Source organism: Brienomyrus brachyistius, chromosome 8 (genome assembly GCF_023856365.1).
Source record: "Brienomyrus brachyistius isolate T26 chromosome 8, BBRACH_0.4, whole genome shotgun sequence".
Taxonomy (NCBI): Eukaryota; Metazoa; Chordata; class Actinopteri; order Osteoglossiformes; family Mormyridae; genus Brienomyrus; species Brienomyrus brachyistius.
In genome coordinates this window covers 2,041,604-2,065,227 of record NC_064540.1, presented here as the reverse complement: position 1 = coordinate 2,065,227, position 23,624 = coordinate 2,041,604, and the positions used below count along the sequence as shown (strand labels likewise).

General features: G+C 44.7%; 1 long non-coding RNA gene across 1 annotated transcript; it reads left to right on the top strand.

Moving 5' to 3' along the window:
• The first annotated feature begins 165 nt into the window (after nt 1-165).
• On the top strand, nt 166-23,617 carry LOC125747520 (uncharacterized). The gene is made up of 3 exons (XR_007399323.1): nt 166-659; nt 23,068-23,332; nt 23,569-23,617. It is a non-coding gene; the product is annotated as an uncharacterized LOC125747520 (long non-coding RNA).
• The last annotated feature ends 7 nt before the right edge of the window (nt 23,618-23,624 follow it).

Here is a 23,624-nt window from a genome sequence, read left to right as displayed (position 1 = left end):
TGAAGTCTTACAGGAACATAAGAAACATACGTGTGAATACAGAGTGACAATGCCAATTGCAAACAGAGATTCAGCCGGCAGATTTTTATCGTAGGATTTTACTTGGAGGAGGGAAGACGACACAACGAAATATGCTGACGTAGAGCACGAGCGCACATAGGGGTGACGCGCGACACAGGAGCCTGAGACCAAGGGGGGAATGTTGTTAGCTAGCAATTTTTTTTCTTTTAGTTTAAATTCAGAGGCTTTATCCTCTCCTCGCTATTCACTTTTTGCCCGATATCTTGCTGTTCGGTTAATTATTTTGGGATTAGCCAGCTAGCTGACGTTACGTTCCCTCCCACGCGTTGTGTGTTTTTTTTAATGCAAGGGGGTTAGCCAGTCGGCTAGTCAGTCAGCCAGCTAACTACCAGTATTATTAGCTCCCGTCAGTCGCTGGTTTGTTGCGGCTGCCGTTCTGTTCCACTGCTCCTTTGAATTTGCGACTAACTTTGGTAACGTCGAGTGTTTATATTTCGCCATAAAACGCCAAGTAGACAAGCTAGCCAGTCCGGTGACATAGTAGAAAAATAAGCGCTGGGACCCCGGTTAGCCTGTCGCTAACTCCAGGACCATAAGATCGGGAGTTTGCTGTCTTTGAATGAAGAGACGCTTAACCGGTGAGTGTCACTGTTATTTTGAGTTGTTTGTATACGTTCTTTGGTCAAATTTGCGCTTTAATCTGGCAACTGTTCGTCCGGTTATGTGACTTGAAAGCGCATTTTGCTTAACCCAACATTTAGTCGGCTAATACTTGTATTACATACACCAGTCTTTCGGTTTTGCTTAGCTACATTTCTAGCAAATAGATGTAATATTTTGGTCATGTGAGGGAGATTGTGGGGTTGGTAAACGTCCTTAATTGTGTTTTAAATAATCCACGTTTCAGGCTGGTCGGCGCTTGCTAACGGGCGTTAAGACTCGATTTTGATTCGATGGATGCGGGTTAAAGAGTAATAAACACGAGAGTATGAAATGGTGCGGCGGATCAACAGATCACACAGCGGTTACGTTTCCGATGACTGACGCGTAGTTTTCCCACGGCAAAGGCGATAGACAGTGTATTGTCGCGGAGTGTGGCTGCATTTACTCAGCTAACACTGTTCAGCTTCATTGTTGTGATTTGGGAGACGGTAAGATTTTGGTCAAATCCGCATTATTGTGTTGTAAACATACCAAAAACCTCGTATCTCTGTTGTATATCACTGTTCTCCTAACCCCGGAGAAATTGGGCCGGCGCATTTTACCCGCCGTTACCATGCAAGAATACTGGGTTCGCAGTCGCCTGTTTAAAAAGTAGGTGCTTCTGAGTCGCCTGTTCATTTAACTAACTCGGTGTTTGCTACGGTCGTAGGACATTGTTGAATGACCGATTGTTTCGCGCCCAAGAGCTGTACGCCGGCTGCTCGTTACATAGTGTGCATGAAAGACAGGGCCGCTTGAGCCGTAAGCACCGATCTGATTTCGAGCTGCGATGGAAACTCCCCCTTTCTCTCCTTCTTGTGTGCAGGCTGGAAGGCATTGGCAGCCATGATAGCGCGTTAAAAAAAGAGAAAAAGACTAGCTCCATTGACTGTGGTGTATGCATGTTTCCATCAAATACGACAAGCCTTAATAAAGTGCATGCCTCATGCGTGGGAGAGATATGTAGCTACTTAAGGTAGGCAGTTTCAGGAAGATGAAGCAGGGCAGTGCCGTTTTACAGGTCCTGATTGCTTAGCCATATTCTTCAGACCTTAACTTTGTTGTTTTTTTTAAAAAAGTGATGTTATTGAGCATTGTAATGAGTTCCATTTTTAGCCGAAACAGATGGTTGTAGAAAGTAAAACTGGAAGCCTTGATATGCTGAAGCCCTGTGTTGGGAAATGAAACTTTAGATGACAAGTACTGATCGCGGTCAGTAATTGAAATAAATGGTTTGTAAATTGCACTGAAGTTTATTAGAGTGGTAGTTGTTGGGTGGGATCACTCCTGCATTCGGGTGTTGAAATCAATACTGAAATATTGCAATGGATAATGAGGTAAGGCGTGAGTTAAGCATGAACGCAGCAAGGTATCGAAATAAGAGAAAAAATCGTGGCATTCAGGGCATGTTTTGCTATAGTTAATGTAACTGTACTTTTTTAGCTGCTGAAAAGTAGTTGTGGTGACTTTATTCGCCATTATAACGGCTTAATATTTTACCGAAGTAATTTAGGTGAAGTCTTATACTCCAGGGTGCAATAAGCAGGGGCTTAAATAGCTTAGAATCCACAATATTTGGGTTTCAAATTTATGTTCTTGGCCCCTATGCAATGTGCTGCCTTTTGTTGTTCTAAATTATTTAATGCAAGACGAAGTGCAGACAACCAAACGCAAAATCATGTGTATGGTTGTTGTATAAAACATGGAACCATTTTGCCATTTATTTACCCAGTTATCTTGCTGTCTGTTGGCCTTTGTATTATAGCTGGTGTGTAGAAAAACGAAGTAGGTTTTGGCTGATGTACTTTCTTTGACTGCAGTGGTCAAACATTGAATGATTGTGTGCATGTGCATACAATTAACATTACTGGAATGATTCTTAGTTATTGCACTCTCTTTATTTAGCATGTAAATTTAGTGTGAAGACTTGTTCTCCTGTATTTGTTGTCTTTTTGATTGCCTTCACCAGTTTTGGCAATGAATACACCTTTTGACGCAACCACTGCAGAATTGTAATTTTTTTGTTGTGTTGTAGTGAGTTACATTTTCAGAAATGTTTTTGCTTATTTATAACAACAGGTAACAGCCTGGGATTTATAATCACATGCAACAGATAACTGCTACAAATTTTAAAAGTGGATGGATGTTTAAATGGTAACATTTTTATGACATTACCATTTGTCATGTATGACTTCAGGCAAATTACCTTTTATAATGAAGCCTTTAGGGCTACATTCTTTTCAGCTGCTGTTCACTTTCTGTATTGGCTGTTTATGTAATAAATTATTATGGCACTGGAAAACACCACTGAAGAAATATGATGTTAGCAGGAAGACTGAAATATATACTCTTGGCAGATACTCTGAATTTTATTTGAGGTTTTAGTTTTTTTTTAATTCTTTCTTTTAGTATTATAGTCTTCACTGGATTATTGGCAGACAAATTGATTTGATATGCATTGATGTTTTATTCATATGTATGTAATTGATCTCATGATCTTTGTTTTTGAGCAATGGTTAAATACTTTCAGCATTTAGTTAATTATTTCGTACAGGCAGTACAGAAATATCTGTATTTGGTTTTTTGGAAATTTTCAAAGATGGCCAAAACTGCTTGAAGCTGTACTGTACACATGTTTATGAAACATTTTTTTTCTCCTCAGTTTTATGTATCAGCCTAGTGGGGATGGAATTAATGTGTGTGAAATTGCAATTTTTCAATAAATTGCCTGGGTGGTTCCTAAATCCTTTTTCCTTTTCAATAACAGAGGAAGCTTGGGCAGTAGAAACACAATTACTTTTATCTAGGAAATTGTATTTAATTTGCATCTGCAATCCTGCTGGAGTAATAAGACAAGCACGTGTACAACAGCCCTTCAACATATGCTGTCCAGGCCAGTGATGTTATTTTTTTTGTGCTTCCTACCGATAACAAATTTAAAGACTCTTCTGTGCAACTGTGTTTAGTACTGTTTTGTTTTGTTTGTTTGTTGTCATTTACTGTCCTGTAGCTATAGCAGCATCCAGACATTTTCCTGTACCTCAGGTTTTTCCTTTATATTTCAGGAATCTGCTTCAAGTTCAGCTTGCATTTTTTGTTATTAAAACAAACATAGTGTCCTTTCCAGTACTGGTAGTGAACTGGTCAAAGTGGTGTCCATTATGAACATCTGGTTCCACCCCTCTGCACAAGGAGGCTCAGAAAATGTACCTTTTGTAAATTTGTGTAAAGTACTGCTATTGGGGGGGGGGGTGTTCTTTCCCCTAGGCTGCTCCATAGCTCCGTCTTCTGTCTACTAGGGCTTGCAGACCTGTGGGTGGAATTCAGTGAACAGTGCTCTCCCCCATGTGTGTTGTGTTGTTGCCCAGTGAAGCCCTGAGAGTGAAAAGAAGTGGGTGGATGACACACACTCATCAGAGGAGGTGTGTGTTCACCCTTCACCCAGTTGCTGTGGGTGTCATGTGCTGTGGGGTGAGACCAATGTGAAACGGGGAAATTAGTCATTCCGGTTTCGGTGGAATCGGGAGGAAAGATTGTACATTTTTAAAATTTAAATTAACTAGGCATGCAGTGTTTTTGTGTAACCAAGATAGCATTTGCACTTTCTGGCTGCTGTCCCAATCTTTTGCCCTATAAAATTACATTTGCATTGAATTTTATTGCGTTTCCCTACCTCTTCTTACATAGAAGCCCACTGGTCTTCCTCACGTTGTTCTCCAGTACCAATTAATGTTTTTTCAAACAGAATACTATTTGGCACAAAACAGCAATATCTTATGCTGTCCAAGCAGTCTTTGTTTACATTTGCTAAATTAGTCAGTGTTAAACATATCACTTATTGTCAATCCCATTCTGTTTCTTTTGTGGTATATATTCTTTTTGTAGCACATTTCCATGTCTATGTTTAGACATGTCAGAATTCACCAAAGTTATATATAAAAGCAATTACAGAGAGGTATGTTTAAAATTGGTTTAATTGTTTAAATTAAAGTTTAACATACTGAAATACTGCTGTGTCTCTTGTTATAGATTGCATAGGTTTCCCTGGGTTCTGTGGTACCCTCCCATTGTCTGCAGAAATGTGCTTGTGTGCCTCTGAATTGACCATAGTGTGCGCTTGTGTGAGACCATTCCCAGTGATGGACTGGCATCCTGTTTAGGGTGTCCCTTGCCACGTGTCCTGCTTTTGGGATTTCATGCTTGCTTGCTATACCCCTGTACTGGAGAATAGTATATGGATGAATGTTGGCAAAGTTCAACACTGAATGGAAATTGATTACTTGTCTGCTATTATTTTTGATCTTTATAAAATAGAAGGCACTGCACAGTGCTGATGAGTTGCCTTTTAGAAGTAAACCAATTTTTAAAAATTGTTAATCTTTATTTTATGTAAACATTGATGTCTTGTATCTTAAAGGTGTTAGACATGTTTCACAGACCATTTACAGCAGCCGTTCTGCAGTTCAGACTAGGTAATCCATCTGAAGCTAAGCAGGTTTGGGCCTGGCTGGTTCTTGCATGGGAGACCAGCTAGGAAAGTTGGGTTCCTTCAGGAAGAGGTGTTATTGTGGCCAACTGGCTAGTCCATCCTTTGATCTGTGTGGATCCCATTGTGGCTAGTGCAGTGACGAGGACACTGTGCTATAAAAATGGTGCTGTCCTTCGTATGTGACATACAACCGGGGCCCTGTTTCTCTGAGCTCATAAAAGATCACTGGGTATCCTTTAAAAGAGTAGGAGTGGTACCTCAATGTCCTGACTAAAATTGCCCTTTGTGACCCTATCAAATCTGGCCTCCTAATCATCCTCTACATGTAACTGGTGAATTCTCTCTTGCCCCTTCACCACCTTAACTACTGTGTGGTGCCCGTACAGGTGCAGAATTGCTGCATCATCCAGGTGGGGGCTACACAGTGGTGGAAGTTGACGCGGCTCCCAATTTGTTCTGTAAAGCACTTTGGGTGTCTTGGAAAAAGTGCTATATAAATTTGTTCATTCATTCATTTTGCAGTGGGTCTGTAGATTGAGTTTATTGGTCTTAACAGGGAGTCATTTTCTTTGAGTACTCAGGCTTGTCTTTCTGGAAAATGAAACATGATGGTACCTGCTTTTTAAGTCTGTTTTGTCTTACTAATATTGTACATAGAGTGGGATGTAGGATGCTTTCCCCAATTGTTCTCTGTTGCTGGAAATTAGTCAGTATGAAAAGATGTAATTGAGTTTAGATGTGATGTTTGTTTCATTGAGCAGTATTACCACAAAACCACATTCCCATTCCCTTAAGCACAGTTTCAAAGATATGGGTAGTCAACCTGAATCTTTATATAAATTGTTATAACTAATTGCTCTGCCAGTTCTGTGCTGGGAATTGTGGTGTTGTGATTGGTGATACGTTTTTTGGTGCTTGTTACACAGTGGAAAATCAGCTTTGGCCTCCTGCTATTAATGATTGCTGCTGAAGTTTGTTTTTTCTTAGTGATGCAACTGACTTATGTACCTTAAACAAAGAAATCTCTTATGTGGTGAAGCTGTTTATTTCCTGAATCAGCTTTTGGTAGAATAATCCATTCAGTAGACTAGTCCACTATTATCTAGACATGGGGGGAAATTTTTATTATTGGATGGGTTATATGATCATCACCAATCTGTATATTTGTTGAATGGCATGAGGTTTGTGATTTTGATTAACAAATTTGTAAATGAACTGGTTTGTCAAACTTTGTGCATCCTATTATGTACATGTTATGCATTATGTAGTTGCAACTGTAATTTGTATGTAACATGTGAAGTGCTGTCTTGAAGTAACAAAGGTATATAGATTATTTGCATATAGTATCCCTATATTAAGGGTGCATATTAAACTATAGATGATTCAGCAAAAGATGAAGCCAGTTACATTTTTCTTTTTAGCGACGGAAATTCCATACAGCGATATAAACTGAAAATGAAAAATTGCTGTTTGTCTTAGGTGAAGCATTTTCAGGATCACTGTCTACAGTATGTTGCTACAAGCATAGACTTGCTATATTGAATACATATTTCAGTTTTAAATTAGGGGTTCCCAACCCCCCAGTCCTGTTTCTTGGCTAATATTCCCCTGGGCCGTGCTGCAATGTGGATTTGCAGGGGGACTGGTTAATTTACAAAAATAAACTACATATTTTTATTTTTTATGACATTTCACATTTGTATGTTCACATCTGGAAAAACTGGAAATGGTTAGACTTATGAAATTTGCTAAATTATTCACTGGCACTCCGTGACACTTTTTTTTTTTTAATCGTAAACTGGCCTATAAACATCAAAAGTCTGGGAACTCCTATTTTAAAAGGGTTTTTTTTAATCCTGAAAGTTTATGATAATGGAAGGGAGTTATATCTTACCGATGTATCAATTATGTTGGTCCACTTACCAAAACCGTCTTGTCCTGCACTGCTGTTGGACGTGTCAGTTTTCTTGTTTAAAGGGAAATTTTACTATGGTATTTTTTTACCTTGCTTTTTTGTTTGGTTTTATTGATCATTTATTGAATGGACATTCTCAGTTTATAATGAGGTAATGGCAGCTTATTATTCCATTTAGGCAGCTGCATGCCTGCCACTAACGCTGGGGTCAATTGAATTGAGGTCATAAAATATAATTAGAATCTGCTGAGCCAATGATAATCTGTGCCTCATATTTAACAGCCAGAACTGGTTTCCTGCTGTCCATTTTAAATGCATGCCATTTGGTTTGTGAAGGTTACAATCGGTTTTTCATTCAGTTATTCCAAAGAATAAAAACCACGTTAACAGATTGATAGTTTTGGCAGGTCAGATTTTCTTATGACCATGTATCATTTAACCTGTACAATTCACTGTAGAAGGTCCATCCATCCATCCATCCATGAGAAAAATGTTATCCCAGGCAGCACAGGGCACAAGGGTGGGATACACCTTGGACAGGATGCCAGTCCGTCGCATTCACACTTACACACTATAGGCAGTTTAGAGATGCTAAACACTGGCTGTGTGTCATTAGACTGTGGTAAGAAATCAGTATACCCAAAGGAAGTCCCTGCGATATGAAAGACCATGCAAACCCCATATGTAGCTAGCTGTGCGTGATAACAGTACTACCCATTATGGCATCCTGTTGTAATTGTCATTCTTTTATTTGGATCAAATGTTGTTTCAAGTGTGTGTTTTATTTGAAGATAAGCGGTTGGATGCTTTCGATTTTACCATAGTAAAATCATTAGCCAAACTTCCTGTGTAGTTGGTGCAGTAACGTTTTTTTTTTTTTTTTTTTTTTGCTTTTCCTTACCATGAGGGGATCCTGTGAAGGAAATATTAAACTGCAGAAAAAAAAAACATTGCGGTGATTTTGTAAAGGGAAAAACAGGGGGGGCTGTTGTACATGCTAATTCTCTGTCCCAGTTTTACAGCAATCACTCACAGTGCTGACCAGTATAGTAATGAGGTCTACTTCAGGAAGTCGTTTTGTTTCCTAGACAACCCCTTGGGTTTCCTCAGCAGGTGGTTTGTAGTCACCAACAGAAACTGACCCCTAAGACACCAGGCTGCGTAACAGATCTGTGTGTTATGTTAAGCAGCATTTTTGCAGTATTTTTTTTTTTTTACTAATTTTGTCAAAGTACAGTTTTGTTTTTTGTATAATACTTAGGCTCCTGTCATACCTGCTTTCATGTGCTAATATGTAAAATGGAAGATTTCAGCAATTTTGAGTCAGCCAATGTTTTTGATGTTTTTCCTACTGTAGCATTTTGAATGGGAGGAATCCGTATATATGCACACAGTGCGTAAGAGTAGAAAACAAGACCTGCCTAAAGTGCACAAAATAAACAACAAAGATTCTTTTTGTATTTGGGTAGCCTTTGTTAAAAATGTTACTTTAAATCATAATATTGATTTACATATCTGTCAATGCTCTGAAGGTTATGCTAATTGAACTTTTTAAACATCGATGCTCTCGTGGATTATAAAATCTGTCTGCTGATGCTATTAACTGTACAGATCCAGTTGAGTATTCCTGTACAGTTGAATAATGTATCTATCACTCATCACTTTGTTTATTTATCAAACAATATCGAACAAATTCTTGCATATATCGCCAGGGTCTTAGCATGTAGTGTTTAGTGGAGTAACAAGTTACCACAACACACCCTTGTATAACTTGCGCTGTGTTTTAGTGCCGCCGGTCTTCTGGTATGGGTTCCATTGGTCTGTACGTATCCAAAACGGCAGAGTTTTAGTCCTTGGAGATTTCAAACTTGGCTTCTCTAAAACTGTCGCAATCGCCTTTTTGGTCAGTTGTTCACACTTAAATTAACTTCAACCGTAACTGAGGTAAAGATTGTTTTGCAGTCTTGCAACTGTACAAAATACACCCAATAAACTGATGTTGTATGGTTGAGGTGGGGGATGTTTACCCAGGACCAATGACTCGTCTTCCGTGGGTGAATAATTGAACCTGCAGTCATCTGCTGTAAAGTAGTTGACTCCAGAAATGATGAAGTGGCCAATTTTGTCTAAATTGATACTTACTCGCCCGACCTTCAATGGCCGTGACTATATAGAGAATTTTCCAGGCCTTAGCTAGCCGTACCAACCACTGGTGAACACATTGAACATTCCTTTGACCATGTTTGATCCGTGGGTGGTCATGAGGGCTGTAGCTATGCTAACTGTGCGTGATGAATGAATATAAGAATGGGCATAAGTCGCCAGCATCTGTACTGATGAGTAGGGAGACCCATTATTGTTACAGAAGAATGTGAGAGATGACTGAAGTGCAAGTGGTTTTTCTCTGTGGTATTGTGATGTTAAGTTGGTATGCTTCTGACCTTATCTTTGTGCTACTTATACCTGCAAGTGATGTTAAGCAAGGCTGTGTGGTGAGACTCCTTTGGGGTGCAGCTGAATCGTGGTCAGTGCCACAGCCAATCTGCACCTGCTTTTTGTTTTCCTGTCCCTTTTTTCTTCTGTGGCTTCGCCTGCGTCTCCCATTATCACGAATCTTGGTTTGCTGCAGCAGCAGCAGAGCGAGTGTGAGAGAGTTGAGGTTCTATTTATAGGAGCTGCTGGTGAAGGGGAGAGCTGCTGCTGTGACTGCCTGTCTGTCGCCGCTTTCTTTTTCTCGTGCTCTCTCTCTCTATCTCTCTCTCTCAATCTCACACCCTCTCTCTTCCTCTCAGTCCATCGTATTTCTCTCTCTCTCTCTTTCCCTCGCTCTCTTGCTGGCGGCAAATGATTGATCATAACTGGAGAGTGGAGGTGGACTTGTGCAGACTGACATGGGAGGGGTTTTGGGGGGGGGGGGGGGGGTGAGCATGGAGCAGAGACCCTGCAGGAGTGAGGAGATGCAGGCGTCTCTCCTCAGCAGGAGCCCTGTGTGCTGTCAGAGCGCTGAAACTGAAATAACCATGAGGATTTTGTTCAAAATTGCAGACCTGATGTTGGAATACTTTTTGTATGAAATATTCTGGGATCTTCATTATTATTACATGATTAATAGTGATGCCTATTTCCAGCTGGAGATGGTACAACTTGATAGGGTGTGATGCATTTTCCCCTTTTATTTCAACTTGTGATTTTGATTTGACGTTTGGTTTAAACTAAATTCAAACAGTTAATAGATCAAATCAGAGTTTTAATAATTATACTGTTTAGGAGGAGCATTAAAGTTTCAAAAGCCTGGGAATTACAGCGCTGTGATTACACAAGTGGCCAGCCCACGACCATGTGACTATTAAAAGCTGTTCAAGTTATTCAGCCATCATGAGTGAGTCTACATGTACAGAAATTTTCCTTTCTAACGTTAAATGTTTTCTGTTGCTATTGATATCTGAATGTTCATACAGGTGTGTCTGGAGCATACATGCTCTTTTAGAGTGGCATTGGCCTGAATATCAGCCCATGTGCTCTGTTGGTGTGATTCTCACGATTTGGCGCCATACCCAGCTAACTTCTGCACATGGTCACGCGACCATCCGCATCTGCCTGATTCGGCGGCATCCGCAGTTCGCCATGTGCCGACAGCTAGCGTCTCGCAGCGGAAGATGCATCACCCACTGCCGACAGAACATTGTGCTTCAATTGAAGGAAATAAAAAGCTTTTCTGTCTCATTTTTTTCCCAAGTCTTTCTGATTTGCACAAAACACTTCAAAGCACATGAAAGCTATCACTGCAGGATGTGCACTTATTTTGTTTGTCAAGGTTACATAGGTTAAAATGAATCTCTAATTTCACGCAAGACTGTCACTTATAAAAAAATTTCCATTTGACCTGTGTACTTTATCTATGTACTTCAACTTCCTTATGAGGTCTAGTTTGGTATTTAATTCTTTCTCAAGGAAGCTTCCTGGCTTAAAACATCTACATTTTAACACATTAAAATAGGAACAGGTTGATATTTCCCTGCGGTGGCTCGTGTCAGTACCGTTTTAAAGGGCAATGTAGCATAGTAGCATGGTTGTGTCCTAAATGCTTTTAGTCCCTCTCCCCTTGAGATTCTTGTGTGTGTTTTTTTTTAAAGAAAAAAAAGGATGTCCTCAAAAAGACATTGGCAACAACTTCATCCACCAAGTGTAGCATTACTCAGCCTGGTCAGTAAGCGACACCTCAGGAAATCTCAGTTCGTCACCCTGTCCTTGTTTCACGCGCTAAGACACGACCAAGGGTGAAGTCACTGTAGTGTTATGCATGTGGGATGTTATGCTAATGATGGGCTTCCCCTGCACTAGTGACGTCATTGTCACACACAACCCAACTGAAACCTCTCTATACAGATTTTTTTTTTCCCATTTTAATGTCTTTTGAAATATATCAGTGACATTTTTGAGACGATTTCAAATGTGTATTATTTCTTGACCCTGCGCTGTCACTGGAACAGGAGATTGTGTGTGTGTGTGTGTGTGTGTGTGTGTGTGGTACTTTGATCTGGAATTATTTATTAAAGTAAAATAGCTACGCATTCACGTAAGAAAGCAAAATTGATCAAAATTCTTCAATGGGGTGTAAACATATCACGGTAGCACACACATCTCTTGACGCAAGTCTGGACCCTTCTTATGTTTCTAGAGGAAATGTGGCATTGCCTTCTGTTGCCTGGGGGCTCTCGAATGTTTTTCTGTAAGTTTCAGAGGGCACACGGCTGCCCAGACTTAAATGGAACTAACAATGACATTTTGCCTTTTGCGGGGTCTCCTGGCTGAAATCATATGGGCCATATTTTGACACTAAATGGTTCTGCTTGGATTTGTTCATGTTTTGCATTTATATTTACATTTAGTAGACACTTTTATCGAAATCAGTGTGCAGTGAGGCAGCAAGTATAGCTGTTATGAGCCAACATAGGTATGAGTACGGCTGGGCTGAACTTCCAGTGGGGGACAAGTTCAAGTTAACATTTGAACAAGAGCTGTACAGTATATTACAAAACAACTTATGGGAAGAGCTATTCAACTTCAATGGAGTCGCTTCTTACTAAACCTGAGCAAGAGAACACAGAAGGTCAAAGGTGGGATGAGCTTGTTGACACCTTCCTAGGGGAGATGTGTCTAGAGGCATTACTTAAAGGTTGAACGGGGGCTCTGCTGAGTGGTTTGGATGGGTAGCTTGTTCTACAGTCGTGGAACATTATACAAGAAATGCCTAGAGTGAAATTTCTCATGTGGTGCAGGGTTCAGCAGGTTGCTTTGGCTTGTTGACCGAAGAGGGTGTGATGGAACATTTGTCTTGAGTGACTCAATGGATGTCGGTGCGATTCCATTAACAACTCTGAAAGCCAGCACCAGAGACTTAAACATGATGCGAGCATGTTTTGGGAGACACAAGGAGGGCTGTTACATGAGAGCTTTTTGGCTGATTGAATACCAGACGTGCTGCATTTTGAATCAGCAGTGGTTTAACAGCACAAGCTGGCAGCCCTTCTATAAAATTATAGTGGTAAAGTAATGAGATGAGACGCGCCTCAACTAGGCACTCTTGCATATTGTTACAAATAAGATCGGATCATTCTAATATACAGAGTAAATCTACAAGACCAGGAGATGTAGCAATATGGCATGAAACGGATATCTGGTCAGGAACCCCTAGGTTCCTCATGGATCTTAATGGAGCCAATGTGATCAAAACGGTGTAGTGATGTGGTGGACCGTAGGTTCGGCCAGCAAGACTACAAGTGTGGCCTTGGGAAGGCTCAGTTGGCGGTGTTGATCCCTCAGTGATTTACGTAATTTCCATAATCCATGGTGGGTCCCCAAAAGGCCAGGGTGCACCCTTGAGGGGCACTTGTGAGCACATGGCCACATATTTAATGTGTGCATCCCTGAGGAAGAATATGCATGTTCTGAACTAATTCAGGAATGCTTAGGTGGCAGCCAGGCTTGTATAACATGGATCTGTACACAATATGATCTTCCTTTTTCTAAGGGTGCTCACTTATGTGGTTGCATGTCAAGTAGGGTAATATAATGGTGTGTTATTTCTGTTTTAATAAGAATTAATTTAATTGAAAGGACGGCATACCGCTCCAATTCCAGGTCTGAGCCAGCTGCATTCTGATCAACTGCTTTTTTTTTTAAGCATGGTTGGTTTACAGAAGCTCTGTGAGATGCTGTCATTTGGTTAATTGTTGTAATGAGCATTTGAATGGGTTTTAAATGGACAGATGAAACAAATCAGCTGTAGACACCTGTTGAAATCAGCCATATTTTGCTGCTGTTAAAGGAAGCAAATTGCACGTGCGAATGTTGTACTGGAGACTGGCCTGTTCAGGGGACTCTTATGGAGATTAGCTTGCAGACAGAACTTAGAACCGATCATTTGTTGAATGGAAGGAGGGGGAACCGATACTTTTGAATGCAATTGTGTGTGTTTTAATTCTCTCCTACAAATGCCACCTTCACCCTGTCTTTCCAGTATTGAATGGCATGTTATGGTCTGTGGTACAGTGCTTGAAACAGCTGGCCTTTTTTAACAGTCACTGTAACTACATTATCACTGTTTTCGGAGCAAGAGATGGGGGGGGGGTGGAGAGAGAGCGAGGGAGAGCGAGGGAGAGCGAGAGTGGCGAAGGGAGGGGGGAGGCGGGGGTGCAGAGAGAGCGAATGTGCTTGTGGTACAGTGAGGAGAGCGAGGGAGAGCGAGGGAGAGCGAGGGAGAGCGAGGGAGATCGTTGTGCTTCTGTGCCACTCAGGCTTCATTCACAAAAAGAAAAGAAGCAGGTTGTTGTTGTTGACTGACAGACAGATAGACGGACGGACGGGGCAGACCTGGTGCAGGGGGCAGGCAGAGACCGGCAGGAGGCCGCACTTTCTGCCCTGCTTTGCCACTTAGCACCGCTGTAGCCTGTCGGGCTTTTGCGAGGGGGGCGGGGGGGGGGGCTGTCAGAGGGAGGCTGGATGAGAAGGAATCGACTGGGCGAATCCCTGAGATGAGAGTCGTGAGCGTCGTGTGATTCCTGAGCAACTTCCTGTGCCGCTCTGGAAAAGCATTCAAAAGTCTGCAAGGAGACCTGCAGGAGCGACATACACAGTAAGCTGTGGGTGTGTGTGCATGCGACACTTCCAGAACTCGACTTGCCGTCATGCTTACAGTCTCTGTTTTGCTCCTTTTGGGCTCCTGCCTTTCTGTTGCACTCAGGGCTCATCTAGTCTCTTTCAGTCATCCCCCCCCCCCCCCCCCCCCCCGTTCTTTTCGCTGTGATGGCACAATGCGTTTAGCTGCTTCTTCAAAGCCTGCAATGATCGTGCGAAGAGCTAATTAAATATCTGTAATTGTGCTTCTGTACAAAGATGTGCTATTGACATACCCTTTTAGGAGCCTGCAGTTTCCTCTTGCGTTGGATGGGTCAGGGACAGTGGAGTCGCATTTTAACTGTTGCCTGTTTGGATATTTATAGACTCCAGGTACTGCTTTTATTTATTTATTTTAAAGTAGAAACCCCGACACAGTCATGTGACGTAGTCCTGTGCCCATGTGTGTACACACACATCTGTGCGTTCACAGAAAGGTGAAGATTGGTATCTTTGCTGTATGTTTTTAAACCGATTTCGCTGGCTGTGAGTCAGAGTCCCTCGTGTGTGTGTGTGTGTGTGTGTGTGTGTGTGTGTGTGTGTGTGTGTGCGCGCGCACGCGCTGCTGTGAGAGGCTTCTGTGATCTGAATGCCACGTACACGCAAACGGGGACGATGCTGAGGTAACGAGGAATTCCCTGCAAGTGCATCTTTTGGGTGGGGGGAGGGGGTTGAGAGAGTTCAAGGAGCAGTGAGGAAAGCATTACAGTCATTGCCATGCATGTAAAATAGTATCAAGATTGGTGGGGGGTGTGGTTGGTGAAATGTGGATATATTGGCTGATGGGTAAAGGGGTGTGTGTGAGTGTGAGAGAGTGTGTGCCTGCGCGGGTCTGCGTCGCTGCATGTATGGAGGGGCAGTTTCCTGCAGAAAGCCCAAACATGAGCATTTTCCAAAGTTACTGGTATCAAACCTCAGCCTGTAGCCTTACCCACATAGGGAACAGAAATAAAGGAGTTTGACGCTGCGCTGCCACCGTGCTCATTGTCTGTGCATCCACCTGCTTTTCACAGCACATTTCTCCCCCTTTATTTATTTTCGAACATGATGTGCTAGAACAGAGAAGCAGCGAGAGGGAGATGGGGAGAGGGAGAGAGGGAGAGAGGGAGAGAGAGAGCGAGGAGCAGCAGCGCTCTCCTGAATAAAAAAAAATAAAAAATCTCCTGCTAAAAATAGAAGCTAACTCTCATGGCCTGACTGCAGTTCCATCGTTGCAAAACCTGCCTTCCTTTCTCCTGACCATCTTCCTTTTCCCTGATTATCTGTACCGTCACCTGCTGGGCTGCTCCCTGTCCCTCTGTGTGCTTTAATCTTCCTGTGTCTCTGTGCACAAGATGTTTTTGATGACGTAATGGGAATATGCATGAACCGCATTTGGTACGGAAGTCATTATGAATTTTTGCATTGCAGAATCGATACTCTGCACCGAAAAAAGTTGTGGTATCTATATTTTAAAAAATCTGCGGCGTCTGTGGGTCCTCCTATTCTAAAAAAATTATTTAGAAAAAATCTAATGGTTTGTTTTTGTGGTAGTAGCTTTATAGGTTTAGGGCGGTCTGTTTTGCTTTTTATTTATTTGCATTTTTTTGTATGTGTTGTGTCATCAGATCACCTGCGTGGAAGCCCTCGCTCGTGTTTGTGAATGAGATCCATTGAAACGCCTGAAATTTCTCACCCACGTCAGTCTGTATCAGCACACTGAGCGTTAACAATCGGCCATTGCATAATCTGTTGTGCCAGTAGTCGACCTCCCAGTGCTCAGTTTCAGCTTGCTGGCTGACAAACCCTTTGGAACATCATTTATCAGTTCATCAGTGATCTTCAGGATTCCCTGCATTTTGTTTGCTCCACCAAAGAACTCTTGGAAACTTGCTGACCCCAATTAAATACACACCACCACCACCACCCCCCCCCACTCCCCCCCCCCAAGGGTACAGTTTTTTGTGGCGGCCATCTGGGCGTGCACCAATCAGGCAGCGTGTTCTGTTAAAGGAGGTCGAAAGGGGTCCTCTCTGCCTCACATGAGCACCCAGAAGTGGGGGTTAATTCGTCACTCCCTACAGTGCCCCCGTTTTGTTTGCTTTTCCTGGAGAGCATTGCCCAGGTTGCTGAGGAAGCAGCTTGCATGCTAATCGGAGTCCGTGGGAAAAAGGCGGCGATGGGGAAATCAATAGCGACTGCAGGCATAATTGCTTTTGAAGTCTGAAGGTTTGTGGTTTTCTTATCCCTTTAAACTCTATAAAGCACCTCTCCCCTTTCCTCCTTCTGCCCACCTGCATCTTGTATGACCATACCTGTGCTGGCCTAGAAAGTAATGCTCTGGGAGAGCCTTTGCGTCAGTGGTGTGTGTGTGTGTGTGTGTAATATATAAAAAAGTGTTCCCCTATAGCATCACCCCCTCCAGGCTCTGCTTACTAGTTTGACGCATTGTTAGTTTCCCAGGTTTTTTTATTGGATTCTTTGGGTTCCGCTCACTACAGATGAGGACTGGACAAGCATGTGCTGATGTATATGTGAATGATCCCTCTGGATATTGGCAGGAAGACAGGGGTGGGGGGCTCAGCTTAGATGAACAGAAGTAGGAAGGTGTGTTCAAAGGCAAGAGTGTTCCCTCATCTCCAGGAAGGATTTTCGTAGCTCAGAACTGCTGCAGACCTCTTTCGTTATAATTGTGCAATCTAGTTCTGGCTGGAAAATGCTGGACCGTTAGACATGGGCCGCTGTTTGTACATGTTTTTGCAGTAGAAACAGTGAAGAGAGAGTTGAGGTTATGTAGGGTCAAAGTGTCTAGCCCATCTGGAGATTGGATGATAGTGTCAAATTGGCGTGACCCTTCCATGATCTGGAGGTGACGATACTTGTCAGTATAGCTGTTCTGCAACCATGTAAGCTGATGTTTTTCTGTTCCACTGGTACGATGTTGATTTAACCGCCACTGATGTTACTTCTTGGTGGCCCTTGAGCCCTGATGTGTCATACCGCAGCTTAAGTGAGTGGAACGTAGAAGCACAGAGAGCTTGTCGATTGACCCCCCCCCCCCCCACACACACACACACACAACGCCACAAATCCCGGCGTTGTGGACTCGTGTAGGCTCATGTTCACGGGCACACAACTGAACACTCTGCCACTCTGTTGTGTAACATTAGTGAGGCCTGGGAAACAGCGAGGGAAGTGGAGAATGGTTTGGGAAGGAGGGGGGGGTGGTGGTGGTGGAGACATGCGACAGGTGAGCAGATGGTGCATCGCTGTGAGAGACTGGCCCTGCCACTGCTAGCAGGATCAGTGACGTGATCTGGGTGCTGTGTCCCATATGATTATCAAGAGCGGAAAGCCTGCACGCGGCTGTCATGTAACTGATACTCAGGATTCACAGTCAGCTGAGGCTTATTCTGGATATTGAGCAATGATATCAAAAGGAAATGATGATATAGAATTTAAATCCTTTGCGAAGCTGATGTCCTTCTTTTAATAGTTCAGAGATTTGTGTCTCTCCTTCCCACCTCTCATCTCCCTTCAATTGTCTACAATCATTTTTGGATCCTCTGTTTGAGTCACGTGATGTGAATCTGAGCAGCTCCATCTGACCAGTTTGAACAGAGCAAAGGTCAGTGTTGCGTGACTGCGCTTTTTCCTTTGGGCGGGGGCAGGGGGGGGGGAGTGCGAACGGATGGAGACTGGTTGTATTAAAGCAGTCAGTGAGCCATGCAACCCGCGTATCCCCTGCAGCCAAGTCACAGAGGTCCGCTGGCCTTGGGTACGGCTGCTCAAGGGGCGCTGAATCCGTGACCTGAAAAATCCTTGCCAACGTCACTCTGCCCCCCCCACAGCCGTGCTTCAGGCATATTGCATTACATGCACGGTGAAAAGCGCCAACATGGTCTAGCCTGCAATGTTCCAAAATTCTCAATAGCCTGCACATCCGCGTGTTCATATTTGTATTTTATGTGTGTAATTTGTGTTTTCTTTTCTTAATATTTTAACTAAATGTACATTGTATATGCCATAGTGTATATATTCAACTTTGCAGAAGTGTGGTGTTTTTATGGTCTGTAAAATCAGAAGGCACTCCATCCCTAATAGAGAACTTGACTGCGATTTTCCCCTAAACCTGGTTCCAGAGGGAGTATGATGCTTCCTGGGGGGCTGTAGCCTTTGAGTTGGGTTCTGCCTGTGGTTTTCTGTTTGTTCTATAGCAAAATCACACCCATGGTCACGGTAAAATGGCTTCATCAGCTGTTTTGTTGTTCTTTGATTCCCCCTGGAAAATCCACTCCACCACGCTTTGGCTGAACTTGCCGTTTTTAAATAAACCTGATTGGCTGAAGCGTCCCCCCCCACCTCACAGTGTTGGGATGGGTGGGTGGGTGGTGGGCGTGGATATAGCAGCTTGTGACGCCATGGAGGTTTCTACAGGAGTGAGGTGGCCCTGGGCGCGAGCATCTCCCAGCATGCATCGTGCTCCGGCCCTGGCTCTGTGGGCAGGAGTGTGCGGATCAGTGTTCCAGGAAAGCCCTGCAGAGGATGGACGTTACTCATTAATGCTGGCTTGGCTGCGAAAGGCCTTCGTCACTGGGTTCCCTCTCCTCCTCCCCCACTTCCCCTAACTGCTCCCAGTTCTTAGCTGCAGTCTTCATTTTCTTTTTTTGTCCTTCCCTCCCTGGTTCTGCTCTGTGCCCTTTGTGCTGGAGTGATCAAGTACCATCTGTGTGGATCTGTGTGTGTGCGTGCGTGCGCGCGGGTGTGTGTGTGTGTGTGGCTGTAACTGAGCGCGCCTGCTGCTGTGTGAGGCGGGATCACATAAACACGCCCATAATTTTACTTTTGGGTATGGGAGGGGTGCTGCTTTGAAGCCTGGGGCAGGGAAGCTGTATGCATGCTCAGCCTGCAGGGGCACGGACTGACTGTGGTTGGTTCTGAGGCATTAGTCCAGCAGAGAGTTCAGTGGTAAGTGACCCATTGCACTCAGCCCATTGGGGGGGGGGAGGGGAATCAGGGCTAAGTGTGCAGATGGAAGATGGCAACATGGGTGGTACTGTGTCAATATGTATTTTTTATAATGTGTGTAAAGGTTTAAGCTGTGTTTGTTCTGATGCATGGAGCCAGATTTAGGGGTGGTGGGTGTTTGGGGTTGGGGGTGGGTGTGGGTGAGTTGGGGGAGTGGAAAGGAATATGGGTATTAGGGGAGATCTCTGGTTTTTCTCTTGGTGACAGAGCCTGTTGCCATGGAGCTGGTCCTCCCATTGGCAGAGGACTTGGCCAATAGCAGTGCGATGATGACTATTTCATCATTGAGAATATTTCTCCTGCTTTCTCCAGCTCTTTCTCACTGCTTCCCTCCCACCTTAAACAGTAAGTGGGGAGGTTTCACAAGGCTTTTAATGAGTGCTGTGCAGCTCGTGGCGCCCACACGTTTCAGAGTGCCGCAGCCGGGTTAGCATCCTGAAGCGCATTAGCATCACTCTATTTCCAGACCACACAAACTTTGTATCGCAGCAAATTTCAGTGTGCAGTCTCGAGAGCGTCGTGCCGCAGTGGCAGAGAGAGGCCGCAGCGTCAACTGCATGTTGCCTTGCCGGGGGGGAGACGCACCCAAAAGCAATGGCTCACTGGCCTTAGAATGAGCGGGATGTCAGTGTGCCACACCGTGGCCAATCCACATGCACACTGCCAGTGCCGATGATAAAAACTGCAAGGATTCACTCCGACCTCCAGTCAAGCTGAGCCTGGCATGGATCAGGAGGGAAACTCGTCAGGCAAGCATGGGGGGTGCAGGGGGAGAGTGAAGCCACTGGGAGTTGTTTGAAGTCCCTGGCGTGTTAATTAACTTCAGCCAGAACTTGAACAACGAGTCCTGTGACTAACCAGCAAAGCGACAGGAGGTGGCGGACGCGCTCGTCCAAGAGCCTGCGTCGTGGGGATGGGCGGCTCCGTTTCCGTGAGATGGGGAGACTCCGGTCCGTTTGGTGGTTCTATTTGGGCCACACCTACCCTCACACCTGCACTCCCTCTCTAACCCATAATGAATGCAATGTGGGGGGTCCCCCCTACTTTTCTTTGCCACCATCAATTATTAATGGCGGTTAACAGCCGTTGCGTGCAGTTGAGGTGATCACTCTATTGACTCTCCATGTGCTTCATATAGTGTCTCTCGTGACCTTCATCATTTATTAATTTTATTTTGGCGTGAATCTCCGACATGCCTAGTACCCACGTTGATCTCCTTATGTCACCATCTTAGCCCCCACCCTTTGCTTCCTGTCAGTCCCGCTCGTGGCGTCCTCTTTCCTACAGCCCCCTCAGTCCTGTGGGATGGGCTCTGACTCATTGCCTCATTTTCTCACCCCCGCCCCACCATTCTCCTTTTTAAATTTCCTTTTTTTTCCCCTGTCCCCTCCACCATCCCTGTTTCATTCATTCATTTCCCCCTACCTCATGATGGCTGTGTCAGTGTTGCTCATCGCCTCTGTCGCCGCCATGCTCTTTGCATGTTCTGTGTTCGCAGATGTGTGTGTACTCGCTGGCTGCTGGGTGAGGGGAATCCTCAGCGTTGGTTGCTGATGCCCTTCCCATCACATATTCTGACCCATTCACGCACTCTCTCTCCTTCTCTCTCTCTCTCTCTTTCCTTCTCGCTCTCTCTCATTCAAATTCAAAATGAGCTTTATTGGCAGGAAGACAAAAAGAAATGCAGGACTGAAGAGTAACAGAAAAGCATTAGAACAAATCCCCCTCCCACAATGTCCCTGTCTTCCTCCCCTTGCTTGCGTGCCTGCTTGCTTTTTGCCTCCCCCCCTTCAATGACAGAAATTAAAATGGACAATTGCGGTGTGGGTAATGCAGGAGCTCATGAGGAAGCTGAAGTAGGTCAGAACGCATCAGCGGTCTCTGCAGCGAGTCGGCACTTCATTCACAGAATGGAATCTGTCACCTCTCATTCAGCGCTGCTGCATTACCGGTCCGTCTCTGCAGTCAGGGCTGCCGTAATACCCAGATATCCGTGGCTGCTGTGCCTTCGCTACCCAACAGGTTTTAAATAAGTAATAAACTTCACTAGCTTATTGCTAGGTGTTTTGGTTTTGTTTAATGGTACAGAAGGTTCGATCCCTTTGGGATCCTGCACTCCAGCCACTTAAATCTGCCGCAGTGTTTGGGAGGATAACAGAATTCGGGTGGAATGTCAGATAAGGGAATCCTGACCTGCCCCAATACCAAATCCAAAACACCCCCCCCCCTCATTACTGCTATAATCACCTTTATAATTTCTTATAATGGACCAAGTTAAGAACTCTTTTCATGGCTTGTCAGGAGCAGAAAATATAGTAAATGGATAAATTCACTGGTATGGAATAGGGCTGGTACATCTGGTACCAGCTGATGGGAAGACATGGCACCAGAATGGATGACATGGGTGTTTTGTGTGAGGATGTGAGCTTTTCATCTCTCTCCGGTCTCTGCATCTCTCTCATGTCCTTTTCTGTTCAGCTGTCTGCAGTCCACATATTTATTTTTAATAATATTGCTGTTCTCCACACACCCCCCCCCCCCCTCCAACCCCAAACCACCCCCACCTCTCTCTAGACGCAAATGGCAGCAGCTGAGAATGACGTCACGGTCTCCCTGGCAACCCAGTGTGCCTGTGAAATGGGGAGGAAGGAGAACGGGGGGGGAAGGAGGAGGAGGAGTACAGGGCGAGAATGAAGGAAAAGGCTTCACTCTGGGATGGTGCGCGTTCATTCATGAGTGCCTGGTTCGCTCATTCAGCCTCTGCGCTGAGCAGACCCACCAAGCGCTGCCTGCCGCCTGCAGAAAAAGCTCGGACCAGCTTGAACCCGCATCTGCGATAATTAGAGGCGACGTTCAGCAGTGTGCGTGTGTGTTGTGAGCGTCTCTGTGAAACGCCGAGCCTGTGGACCCGCATGTGTGCCGCGCTTGCTGTGTGGGTGTCCTGGTCATTGATGCTGAGTGCAGTGGATGACGTCCCCTCTGTCTCCTTGCAGGGGTGTTCCCTGCTGTGGGAATCCCGGTCTCTCTCCTGCGCCACACTTACTGACATCCCCCTCCCCCCATGGTGTTGCCCTACCCTCATCATTATTGGGGGAGGGGATGGGAGGGGTTGAACTCGCTGATTCCATCACCACTGCAATTATAGGAATGGATTTTCTCGTGTTTGTGAATTTGTTCCTGTGCGTGTCTGCGTGCGTGTCTGCAGCCGGATGTTTTGGAGGTGATCTAGTTTTCTGGAGGTGATCCGATGCGGCAGTAGAATTATGGTGCTGTCCACTGAGCAGTGTGTGTGACAGATGGAGAGCTGTCTTGGTGTGTGTGTGTGTGTGTGTGTGTGTGTGTGTGTGTGATATTTTCTTATTTTCTTGTTTCCATCCCTTCTTTGGCACTGGTACATCTGCTCTGAAGGTGCATTTGAGCCGCCTATCATGTTTGCTTGGGCCAGTGTCGATAATGATGACGCATGGTGAATAATTGGGTTTCGTGGTTTCCAGACAGGGAGCAGTGGGGTGGGGGGGGTAGTGTTCCTGTAGGAGTTGGTGCCTGTTGAACTGCCACTGAAAGCGACGCCTTTTGGGTTTCTTAATCTGCCGTTTCTTTAATTGCTCATTGCACTGCGTCGTCTGTGTTGCCCAGTGACGCCCATGCTCCCAGTGACGCCCATGCTCCCAGTGACGCCCATGCTCCCAGTGACGCCCATGCTCGCAGTCACGCCCGTGCCGTCATGTGACATCCCTTTTCCTTCTGTCCTTCACAGGAGCTCTACCATGACGTCCTGAACAATGTCGGAGGAGTGAGCTTTTTTTTGTTTTTTTTTTTTTGTTTTTTTTTATTTTTATATATATTTTTTCCCCTTCACCCCCCCTGCTGAACTCCTGCCCCTCCCTCCCTCCCCTCCCTGCTCTTTTACTTGCTATGGAATGCCCTCTTCCTGTGGCCCAACTCGATCTTCCACTGTAGGATTTCCCTCTGTTCCCACTGCATACAGGGGACCAACAGAGCGCAGCTGATTTCCCCTGCAGGTACACCTGTCCGTCCTCCTTGGCTTTGCGGGTGGTTTTGCTCATTGTTCCAGTGCGTGGGTTTTTTGGGTGTGGAATCCTAGGTGTGACACGCTAACAATGCACTGTTACCTGGCACAGACTCCAGCAAAATCCCTTTCGCGTTTTCAGGTCAATATGGAGAATCGTGTAGGGGACTTGCTCTCCTTTTTGACCGCCACTTTGCCAACCTGTGCCCCTCCTCATTCCCTCCACAGCCGCTTCCTTTGGGGTCTCGGATTCAGCCACCCACCAATCCCCCCCCCCCCCTCCC